Source organism: Ixodes scapularis, unplaced genomic scaffold (assembly GCF_016920785.2).
Source record: "Ixodes scapularis isolate PalLabHiFi unplaced genomic scaffold, ASM1692078v2 PGA_scaffold6__148_contigs__length_123643588, whole genome shotgun sequence".
In the NCBI taxonomy this organism is placed as follows: domain Eukaryota; kingdom Metazoa; phylum Arthropoda; class Arachnida; order Ixodida; family Ixodidae; genus Ixodes; species Ixodes scapularis.
The window spans coordinates 34,814,783-34,825,682 of NW_024609881.1; the positions used below are offsets into that span (position 1 = coordinate 34,814,783).

General features: G+C 43.4%; 1 pseudogene; it reads right to left on the minus strand.

Moving 5' to 3' along the window:
- LOC115313977 overlaps positions 1-10,304 on the minus strand; it is a 45,054-nt pseudogene extending 34,750 nt beyond the window's left edge.
- Positions 10,305-10,900: the final 596 nt, after the last annotated feature.

Below are 10,900 nucleotides of genomic sequence, written 5' to 3' on the forward strand. Positions count from 1 at the left end.
AAACTGCCCTTTCTTTTATGTCTTTTCGCTTGTGGTCTTGGGGAGGGGGCGAATTGACATACCAGGGAGCTGCGAGCCATACCTGCACGCGTAAAGAGCCACAGGCAGCTCACCAGCTGAAATGTGGCCACCGCTGCTCTGTGCTGCCATCCCAAAAGTCAAAAACCCGCAAAATAAATTGCGTAAAACTGCTAGATTTCAGGTGCAGGGCAAAAATGACTTTTTAACTGAATTTATTGCAACAGAAGAACCCTGATTACGCAACCCCGGCTCACGCGACGTCACGCATTGTACGACGACTTGGTGCAGACCCGGCCGCACCAAGTCTTGAAGTTTAAAATCCTGAACTGGTATCGAAGTTTAGAATCTTAAACTAGTACTTAAATTTAGAATCCCATAGCCTCCATTTCCTTTTTTTTTCTGAATTCATGTGCATAGTTTACCGGGCCCACTTCATTTGGCAGACTTGGAAAACAAAATCATAGATTCATGCACAAATCAGTTCGAAGCATGTCTCAAGGTTTTGCCATAGGGTGTGTTCAGATATGGACGGTCATGGTGGTGTCATGCCTATTTTTTGTTTTCAGTCATATTTTTACATGAGGTAGCTAAACTTGTCCAAATAATGGGACAGACCTTACTTTTGCAAGATACTTCCTTGTATTCGTGAGAATAATCGCATTCGAGAGAAGGTTGAAAAAGCGATTTTTCTAACTGCGCAATGACGCAACTTTGAAGGCTGGAGGACTAAAGAGTGCAGCTTTGTACACAGTCAACAGTTTTTACGTTTACTGCAGGCATACTTTACTACCAGAATTACTTCAAGTTAACTTATATGACCATATATTTCAAGGGATATAAAATGCCAAACTTGGCTTCTCGAGCAAATCTTACATAAAGAGGCATTTTTCGGCGAATTTTTAAGTTGCTTTAAATTTATGTCCTAAAGCTGAAACCTTTTGCATCGAGAGTTTAATGCTTTGTGAACTTTTTACAAATTAATTAGCGTTCTACAGTGGGAAGCGTTTTCTGCACTGTGCTCAGATATTTCGTCAAAATGGAAAAAGTCAAAATTTTGCAATTTTTGTGTGGCAATTAAAAAAAAATAACCATTCTCGATTTTATTCAAAATTTACCCGATAGGCCGTTGATGACCAGTAAATACAAATCTGCAAAGACATGTTGCATTATATTGTTTTAAAACATCAATATAAATGCGTAACTAGGTCGTGGTCGCGTCAGTTACCGCTGGGGCGTTTCTGTCTTAAAGGCCCATGAAACAAATTTTGGGCTGGAATAAATCAATTTATATTGGGATGCTACTAATAGCACATCGCTCAGTGGGCCAAAAGAAAAAAGGTAGAAGGTCCAAAGCTTGAGTTTCGGTACGAAAATTTGAAAGAGACAGCCAAATGTGCGCTCGGCGCTATTCAGGTCGCTCCAAGATCTCTTGAGACGGCTCATCCGCAATCAGAAAAGTCATGATCTATGAGTGGGTCAAGGGTTGCAAGAGAGTTATTGATCTGGGGAATTCATTTATGAAATCCCAAGAGGGTCATAGAGTGCAAAAACCTGCAGATGTTTATTTGCAATTAGAACGCTCTTGGTGTGAATCAGCCAGCGCTGCCACCTAATGCTGTAAGCCGTCGCACGCGCACAGGTTCGTGGTTCACTATAAACAGAAAATAAAGAAAGAACTGACGATCAGTCGACCGGCCTACACCGTGGCGAGGTCTTTATAAACAGAAAATAAAGAAAGAACTGACAATCAGTCGACTGGCCTACACCATGGCTCTTGCCAATAAAGAAGACAAAACGCAAGTTTTAAAATAAAGGTAGTTTCAATAAAACAATGATTTAAATAGCAGGAATAATATAATGGGGTTCACAAGTAACGAAACGTGGCCACAAGTAGCCTCAGCACTTCACCCTGCCTGTGCACGGGCGGCAAAATGCAAAAATACCTAGCGAATACACAGAAGAAAAACAATTACTAGGCAACTAAAAGCTGAAATCCTAAAATCCTGAATTACTACCAACCAGGGCTGGGCAGTATAACGATACAAATGTATCACTATAGTATCTCGGAGACACTTTCAGGTATCTGTATCTCTGTATCGTGATACATTTAAAAAATGTATTTGTATTTCCGTCACCTCGACAAGAGAGGTCTTGTGTATTCACCTTCGCACACCATACCTTCACCAAGAAACGTTTGCGCGTTGCAAGCAGCCGACAATTATTGCCCACCTTGCTAGTCTTCTAAACCGTTTGTGACGTGTACCTCCCATAAGAGTGCAACGTCGTACAGTATTGAAAACTGCAGTCGCAAAGATATTGCCAACATTGTGCTCACGACGATTGCCCAAACGGCGGCAGCCGCCACAGCCTGCAGCTGCAGCAGCTGCCATTTTCTAACAGTGCTCGTTTTGGCTTTAGCCAACTTCTCGCGCATTGCGAATCCTCTTTGAAGGAGCGCTAAAACTCTTTGCGTATGAATGCAATTTCCAAAAAATGATGTATGATAAAATAGTGCACGCAAAGTGCAAAACGGGGTTAGCGTTAGGCGCATGTGCAGTGGCAGTGGCAACGTTATTCTTTGCATGCCCTACTCAAACTTGCTTCTGAAGAGTGCAGCCTGCAAAAAAAAATCACTGATCGATTTTCTAAAAACCAGGTGAAGTGAAAATACATTTGTACTGGCGCCTTTATCGCGCCACACTTTCATTGCATTTGCCTTTATTTGAAAGCTTTGCTCTCTTTTCGCCCAGCAAGTTATTAGCATAGAAGTAACGAAAGGAGTTACACATATTTTTATCATGCGAGGCCAAGCCCCAAAGTCGTAATCATTTTTTTAATTATATGACTCGCATATCATATGACGCTTTTGCGCGGTCCCCTGAAAGTCGCATATTCGAGGTTCCACTGTATAGTTATGAGATTTGACCTCTAATAACCGGAACTTCCCAAGAATATTGCCCTCAGTTAATGATCAGATAAATAAACTTATCTTGCAATCTGTACATTTCCCATGGTGAAATGCACTACCGTAAAATACTGCGGAAGTGCCCACTATTAACATTTCCCAAACTTGGGAAATCTGCAAATTCTATGTTAAGCGCCTGATTTTAGTGGACAAGCATGCATGTTTAGATTAACTCCGTTCTCAGTGAAAGTAAGGTGGGTGCTCCCTTGGTATTTTCTGGTACTTGATCTGCCTCCAAGTTGAGGAGGTATCCACTGTTTGCTTTTTTGAAGCGCATTCTAAGAGAAACAATATTGTATACATTGGAACCCTCGTTATATAACTTTCAGGGGGCTGCGCAAAAACGTTATACAACCCAAGAGTCATATAATAAAATATAAGAATGACAACTCTGGGCCTCGACTACACATGACAAAAATGTGTGCAACTTCTATATTTACTTGTAAGCTAATAACCTGCCAGGTGAAAAGGAAAACAAAGCCCTGAAATAAATAAAAAGTACATGAAAATGTGGTGCATGCAGTAGGGGTGCTGATGAAATTTCATTTCCACTTCACCTCATTTTCAGGATAGTGATCAGTAATTTCCTGTTAATACTGCAGATTGGGTGAGTTGATAAGGCATAATTGCAAACCAGCACACAGGCAGACAATTACTCAGAAATCCAAACACACAGAAAACACACTCACACAGCACTGTGTGAGTGCATTATTTTGTGTGTTTGGATTTTTGAGCAACTGCCTACCTGTGCGCTGGTTCGCAATTAAATATAATTTCCTTTCGGAGGCATCGCTCTCTAGAAGTGAGCAACGCTGTCTTGGTCGTAAACAAACTGCTGAAAACCATCGAACATGATGCTTCTGCACATGTCAAAACATGCATCCTGGTGCCTGTGACGCTGTCAACTTTGTCCAAACTATTGGCTATGCGTCGTTCCTTTTTTGCTGACTTCATTGAGCGACACTGCATCATGAATGGCGATATTGTCGTTGGCATTTGATGTGGTCTACTAGCCACGACGAGTTCATGCAGGTGTGGCACACCGTTATTCAAGAGAATGTGAATTGCCCAGCAACCGGAAATCATAAGTAGAGTTCCAGCCTGTCGCGCATGCGCATATCAGTCAAACCTGTATCGAACCTTTGTGAAACTTTTTGCAAGAAGCTAGAAAAAGTTGAATCTGGTCAAACTCAAAACTCAACCAATAACACTGATACCCGACAACTTTTTCGCTTTCTAAAAGCACGGCACAGCCCATTACCTACAAGCATGAGTGCACGGATCGATTTGTTACCACAGGAAAATGTGTTTGCAGGGTCTATTTTTTTTTAATTTATGCAAGTTGTAAAAATTAGGTGCTTGTGGAAATTCAGTCATTTACAGTAAATAGCTTTTAGTCATTGCAAAGCCACCCAGCAGTTTGCTTGTTCCATCTTGGTTGCCTGCCTTTTATGTCGCAGATTGGTTTAAAGAGAGCAAAGCCATATCACACTATTAATGACAAAGATATCACCATAATGGTCTTAGTCATGTCTCATTACAGTGGGCTCTTCCATTGGCGCAATAAATTTTTCGCAATGAGCTGATGACAGCCGCTAACATCAGCTCGTAAAAAAATTCACAATAATAAAAAAAACATTACTTCACTGCTTTCCTCAAACATCTGTTATTGTGGTTCATTACTTCTGAATAAAAATTAAATTATAGTTTTAAATGAAGCACATTTTAGCCACTGCAATTCCAAAATACAAATTACAATGGGCACAACAATGTTTTTTCCCCCGCACTGAGGCTTTTTTTTATGAATTCACGAACAGATAGAAACATGCACAAAATCTGGCTCATTGCCCTTCTGTCAAACCATGGGGTTTCATCACAAACACACATGCTGTCATTCACAGGACAAATACGCGACTGATAAAGTTAAGTTGCCAGGATGGCGAGGAACCAGGAAATTGGTGCAAATATTATTTACGCATTCAATATGGCAACTATACACCGAAATTGTGATAAAATCTCACCAGAACATCCAGCTTGTCTTGCGAGGCAGCGTAAGAGTTAACCTCCTTGAGGCCGTCGTATGTGCTTGCAGGGAGCGTGGGGGCGTCTGGAGGCAGCGCAACTGCTACCAACGTGGCTGAGATAGCCACAACACTCTTCCTTAGCTCAATAAGCTGCGTGATGATGTTTGCCTGGTTTTCAAGGACCAACACTTGGAAAGCTGGAAAAAGAACATATAGACCCACATGCGGCCCTGAAGTCACGCAGCTGCAATGGCGCTGTTGACAGCACTGCGCATGCGCATACTTTTCACTTCACGCAAATTTGGTTTCTGTGCACGCGCAGTACCCACACCTGGTGTGGGGGAACACACGTGCTTGTTTGTAAACAGCGTGTCGGTCTATATTTACCACTTTACTATTTAACACCCATTCGTCTACAATGCATGAAAATCAAAGTTTAATTTCGCTGTAATCCCGATTTTGGAAAATTGAAAATAAAAATAAATGCCATTTGGGCATAAATGTCTGCTAAATTCAAAAGAATGTGCCTGTATCAAATGATATTTATTTGGCTGGGTTTGGCATTCGCGTCTTTGCCACTGTTAACACCGCAACTCTCCCATGACAAAAGTTACACAGAAGTGTTGCTGGAACAGGCATTGATACTCTAAAATCACTAGAGACCCAGATGTAGTCATTTCCCGTCCATTTCACCCTGTGGCTGCATGAAGTGCAGTACTGATGGTGACAGCTCCCCCCCCCCTCCCAGACACATGCACACAGTCCCATAAAATCTACTGGTTCATACTTTTTACTTTTATAAAAACCAAAACCTCCCCCCCCCGACTAAGGAGCACAAAGAGTATGGCTCAAACTGCAAACGGGAACAGTAGCCTTTGACGTGACCGAGAGGTATAATAACCAGTTGTCCTCAACAAACCTAGACAAGATAAACAATAAAACGTCTTTTGTCAACTATCAGAGATTCGAAAAAAAACAGGAATGACCTCTCCTTGGGAACAGTGACCTTGTGTTGTGACAAAACTCAGTTACAGAATACAGATTAAAACGTTAAAAGGCGTGAACTGAAACAGGACGAAAAAAGACACGTACGACAAGGACAAGCGCCAAGTTCCAACCGATTTAATATACCACCAAACCTCGGCAAACTGTCGATCCCCATCAGTAATATACACCGCCATGCAACAAGATAAAGGTTCCTATCACTCATCGCATGCAGCCACCAAGAAAGACAACTTCTTTTTTCAGCAGATAAAGGAAAGGCATGCTTACGCATTTGTTTTTTTTCTTTTCCTTTCCTTTTTTACACTGGGACATCAAAAATGTGAGTTTATCGGATAAATCTAATTTTATAAAATTTTATTGGCAAATGTTTGTTTGATTTTTTCGGTTTTATGCGAAAACATGGCGCGCTAATTATGTCCCACTAGCCATATAACTCGCCTGTACAAACCGAATTAGTGTACATTGCACAGCTAAACAGGTCTGTTTGAACTAAAATCAAACACATTGTCTATTGCTTCCTTGGTGCGCCGGAAGTGTGATGAAAATGGGTTGTAATAGCAGAAGGCATACATGCATCTGAACTTTTTTAGAGCGCAGCTCTTAGGGGCCCGATTCCAGCCTGAGCGGCGTCGGCGTCGCCGTCGGCGTCGCCGTCGGCGTAACCGCGCCCCTCCCTCTCCTCCTCCTCCCCTCCTCCTCCTCCCCCTCCTCCCCTCCTCCTCCTCCCCCTCCTCCTCCTTCCCCTCCTTCTCCTCCTCCTCCCCTCATTGTGTAGTATGGTCCGGGCGGGTCACGTGACCTCGGGGGGAGGGGGTCACATGACCCGTTTCCAGCCTGTGTGGCGTCGGCGTCGGCGTTGGCGTCGGCGTCGCCCCTCCCCCTCCTCATCCTCCCCCCCGCTCCTCCTCCTCCCCTCTCCTTCCCCGCCAAGGTCACGTGACCCCGGGGGGTGACTCCCCTTCCCCCGCCGAAGTCACGTGACGACCCGCCCAAGGTCATGTGATCCCGTCCCCTCGAGGTCACGTGACCCCCCGGACCTCTGCCCTCCTCCTCCCCCTCCTCCTCCTCCCCTCATTGTCTAGTATGGTCCGGGGGGGTCACGTGACCTCGGGGGGAGGGGTAAAGGAGAGGGAGGGGGAGCAGGGGGGGAGGAGGACTAGCAGGCATGATCACGAGGGAGGAGGAGGAATATACCCTCCACTCCTCCTCCTCAAGAGCTGCGCTCCAATTCGGCGTTACAGGAAGTTGTAAACGGCTTTCACTTTTTTTACATGTGTTCACATAGTCCAAGATTTCCTAGCATATGTGAAAATACAGCCAATTTTTAATGTTCACTGTGGAATATTTACATAAATGCTGATGAAAGATGTGTACCAGCGTGTAAACGTTTTTCACGTAGGTTTATTATTATCGAATGGGGATATTTACGTATACAGGCTGATGAAAGACGTGGACCAGCATGTAAATGTCGTTTACGTAGGGTGATTACTATCCAATGTACTTTGTCTTAAGGCCATCATCAGGGTATGCATTAAAGGTTTGCATTAAACACGGCGCTAGAAAATAGTGACGCCGGGCACTGATATAATACTATACCCGTGCCATGCCAAGTATCATAAATTGTGTCCAGCACTCCAGAGATTTCGCTGTGATAATGATCCTGAATGTGGATTTTACAGGAAAGACTTTCCTCAAAAAGAAAACACACAAAACAGCTGGTGCCACGTTTTGCAGCAGCCTAAATGTCAAGGGTGAGAGGCACTGCTACAGATATTATACTTCCTCAAATAAATTCTCCCTGGCAAGGGCAGCAGCTGTGGTACAACTGAACTAAATTTAATAATTTATTTTTGCTCGAAATAATGAACAAGATTACTTAATCGAGGGTTTGGAGTTAGAAATGGCACTGACGTCAATATTATCAAAGTACACCTGTAAACAATATGTAAGGCTCATAACATATGCAGTTAACATTGGAACATATGCAATAAAAGATGTGCTATCACATCCCCAGCAAAAATTACAATAATAAACCAGTAAACTGATAGACCAGTAGATTCCTATTGTAAAAAGTAGGTGGGTCCTATAGTACCGATAGGGGCCCATTGGTGTATTGGTCAAATAGAGGACTACTGGTGTATTGGTCCATTAGAGGCCTATTTGTGTGTTTGGTTCAGTAGAGGCATGTTGGTGTATGGGTCCAATATTCGCCTACTGATGTATTTGCCCTTATTGGGACATTCTAATGGGCTACATCAATGGGCCTCTACTAGCACATTCTAATGGTGCCTAGAACATGTTCCCGAGTGCTATGCTCATCGTCACTTCATTTTAGTTCCCTCTATCTTTGCCTGACAACGTCATAGAAGTGTCATGCTGTTCCATGCCACGATCCTGGTGGTGGTAGAGCAGCAGAAGGCGGGTGCGGTAGGCCCCTGTTGTGCTGTAGCTCGTCTCCAGCTTGATAGTCCATGGAAGATTCAGCAGCCAGGAGTTGGGACGCTACAAGAGCGACACTTGTGTTTCCTATTATTCGCTGGAACACATAGGGCCAACCATTAGGATTGCGACATAACACAGCATCCAGCTCCTGCGACATAATTTGTCACCATTTTGGGGCTACCTTAAATGCATAAGCAGCATAGGATGGCCAAAGACAGCAGTCACAAATGCATTCAAGGCACTCTACTATAGGTTGTTTGCGCATGACGTCAATTCGCCATTTTGTTGTTAGTTTGGTTTTTCAAACAAATCTACTACATTGAAGGATTACATCGTAACCGGTTGAAATGATGTCAGCGGTGCTCTACGCATTTGAGAAGGCATGTAAATCCTTGAAATGCTCGAGTTTGGCACATTCCAGACAGATCGCAACAACGAAATGGTGGACGAAATCACGTCAGTGAAAACACCCTATACACTGTTCATTATGACTACTTTGCATAAACATTTTCAGATATATCCAGTGAAAACGATACAGTGCACAACTGTACAGAACATGCATAAACATACCACAACCGGGCAATAAAAATGGTGTTTTCGTCATTAAACTCAAAAGTGGTAAGCAAATGTAGTGTTCAAGATGACTGAAAACATTTGCAATAAGTTAGCTATTTCGTAAATTCTCATAGTAACAAAAAAAAATAAACATAAAAAGATAATGCATTGCTTTGTTTGCTTGTCATAATGACAATTGGTATGAAGTCTAAAGAGAACAGCCGTACCCTTGTTGCAATGAAATTGACTCAAACTTGAAACTGGTAGACGAAGGTAACATTTTTTGTGAGAATGAATATTGCACTAAACATGTTTCTAGAGCAAATGTACAGCCTACTTCACTCACTTCTATTACAGTTTATCTAGAGTGCCAAATTCTCTCCTGATGGTGCGACACACAGACTCCCACACCAACATTACCACCAGCCAGTGTTCTTCTGCAATGCGCAAGTGGTACATTACTGACGGCGCACATTGCACAGACGTCAGTAAGAATCGGTGCATACAGCTCACCTCCAAGGACAAGACAGGCTTGACAAAACAAAAATGCATGTTTATCTGAGCAGGCCTGGCAATCGAGTGCTTCCCTTTCACACGCTCTGAGCCAGCTAATGGCTTTCTCCTTTACTTGCCCACATGTCACACAACTCGTCAATTTGATGAGATGAAATCAACTCTGGTCATTTTTTCCAATACAGAAGGTGGCCACAATTTTAATTGATTCACCAGATGAACCATTTTATGTTGTTTTAAGTTTCAAAAACAAGCTCCATGGGCAACAAAAAGACACCCGATTGCCTGGTATTCCACTATGATAGGTGACATCAGCCACCTCACCCAATTTAAGGTGGAAACCCCAGGCTTCGGCGAATCCAGCCACACAAACGACGTCAAACCTGTCAGTGCCAAAGCCACTGCATTACAGTGCCCAGTAAGGTGTATTCACCCTCCTCCCACAGCACCCTAGTGAAGTATTTGGTTGCACTATTTTTAGGCATAAAACAGATTAGAAAATATGAAGATACAATTTAAGCTTACCGTGAAATTCTGAGCAAGTGTCCCCCCCAATTTCACCGCAAATTTCACATTTCCTCGCCGTTCCGGGAAAGCGCCCCCCTTCCCGCACCGCACCCGTATCACGTACCAGGCTGATTGTGCCCAGGCAACACTGGCCTGCGAAATTCAGTCCAAGGAATCCAATCCAATCCTACTTTGCAGCCCTATCAGCCCGGTCGCCACGCACCACTGTCGATTTGTTTTGGGGTTGTCAGGTCGGCTATGCATTCTTTCATAGCGGCAAAGAAAATTGAGGTCGTCCAATGGCATTGTGAAAACGGGAAAAACATACACCTGACGACTCGACACATCAAGCTCTACCGGATACGGGAATGGGACAAGATTTTAAAATTTGCTACAGCCAAACTACAAGAAAGTCAAACTTCGACGAAAGCTAAGTAACGGCACGCCGGTGTTCAGTGAAAACGTGGATGATGCACTCATACCTGGAGCGCGAAAGAAGTGCAGAATGAGCCATTGGCAACCGGCTTCTTTCTGAAGAGGTTGTCAAAATAGCCAACGGCACGTAGTCTGCGGAATGCTGCAAACTTTTTCTTGTGACAGACTCGGAGGAGTCTTTTGGTGGTTTTGAAAGTGATTAACATAGCAGTGACAAATCTTTGGCCTAATAAAGTCTATGTTCTCAGAGATAAATAAAATACTAAATCCGTGTACACTGCGCTTTTTTTTTTCTTTTTCTGGTAGAAAAATTTTGTCGTTGCCATCTTGAATTTTGGTGCTCTTTCGGGATAGAGCTCCCCCCCCCCCCCCCCCCAGCTTAATTGCTAGTCGGGAGTGATTTTCGCAGAGGGTTCTACGCATGTGCATTCTT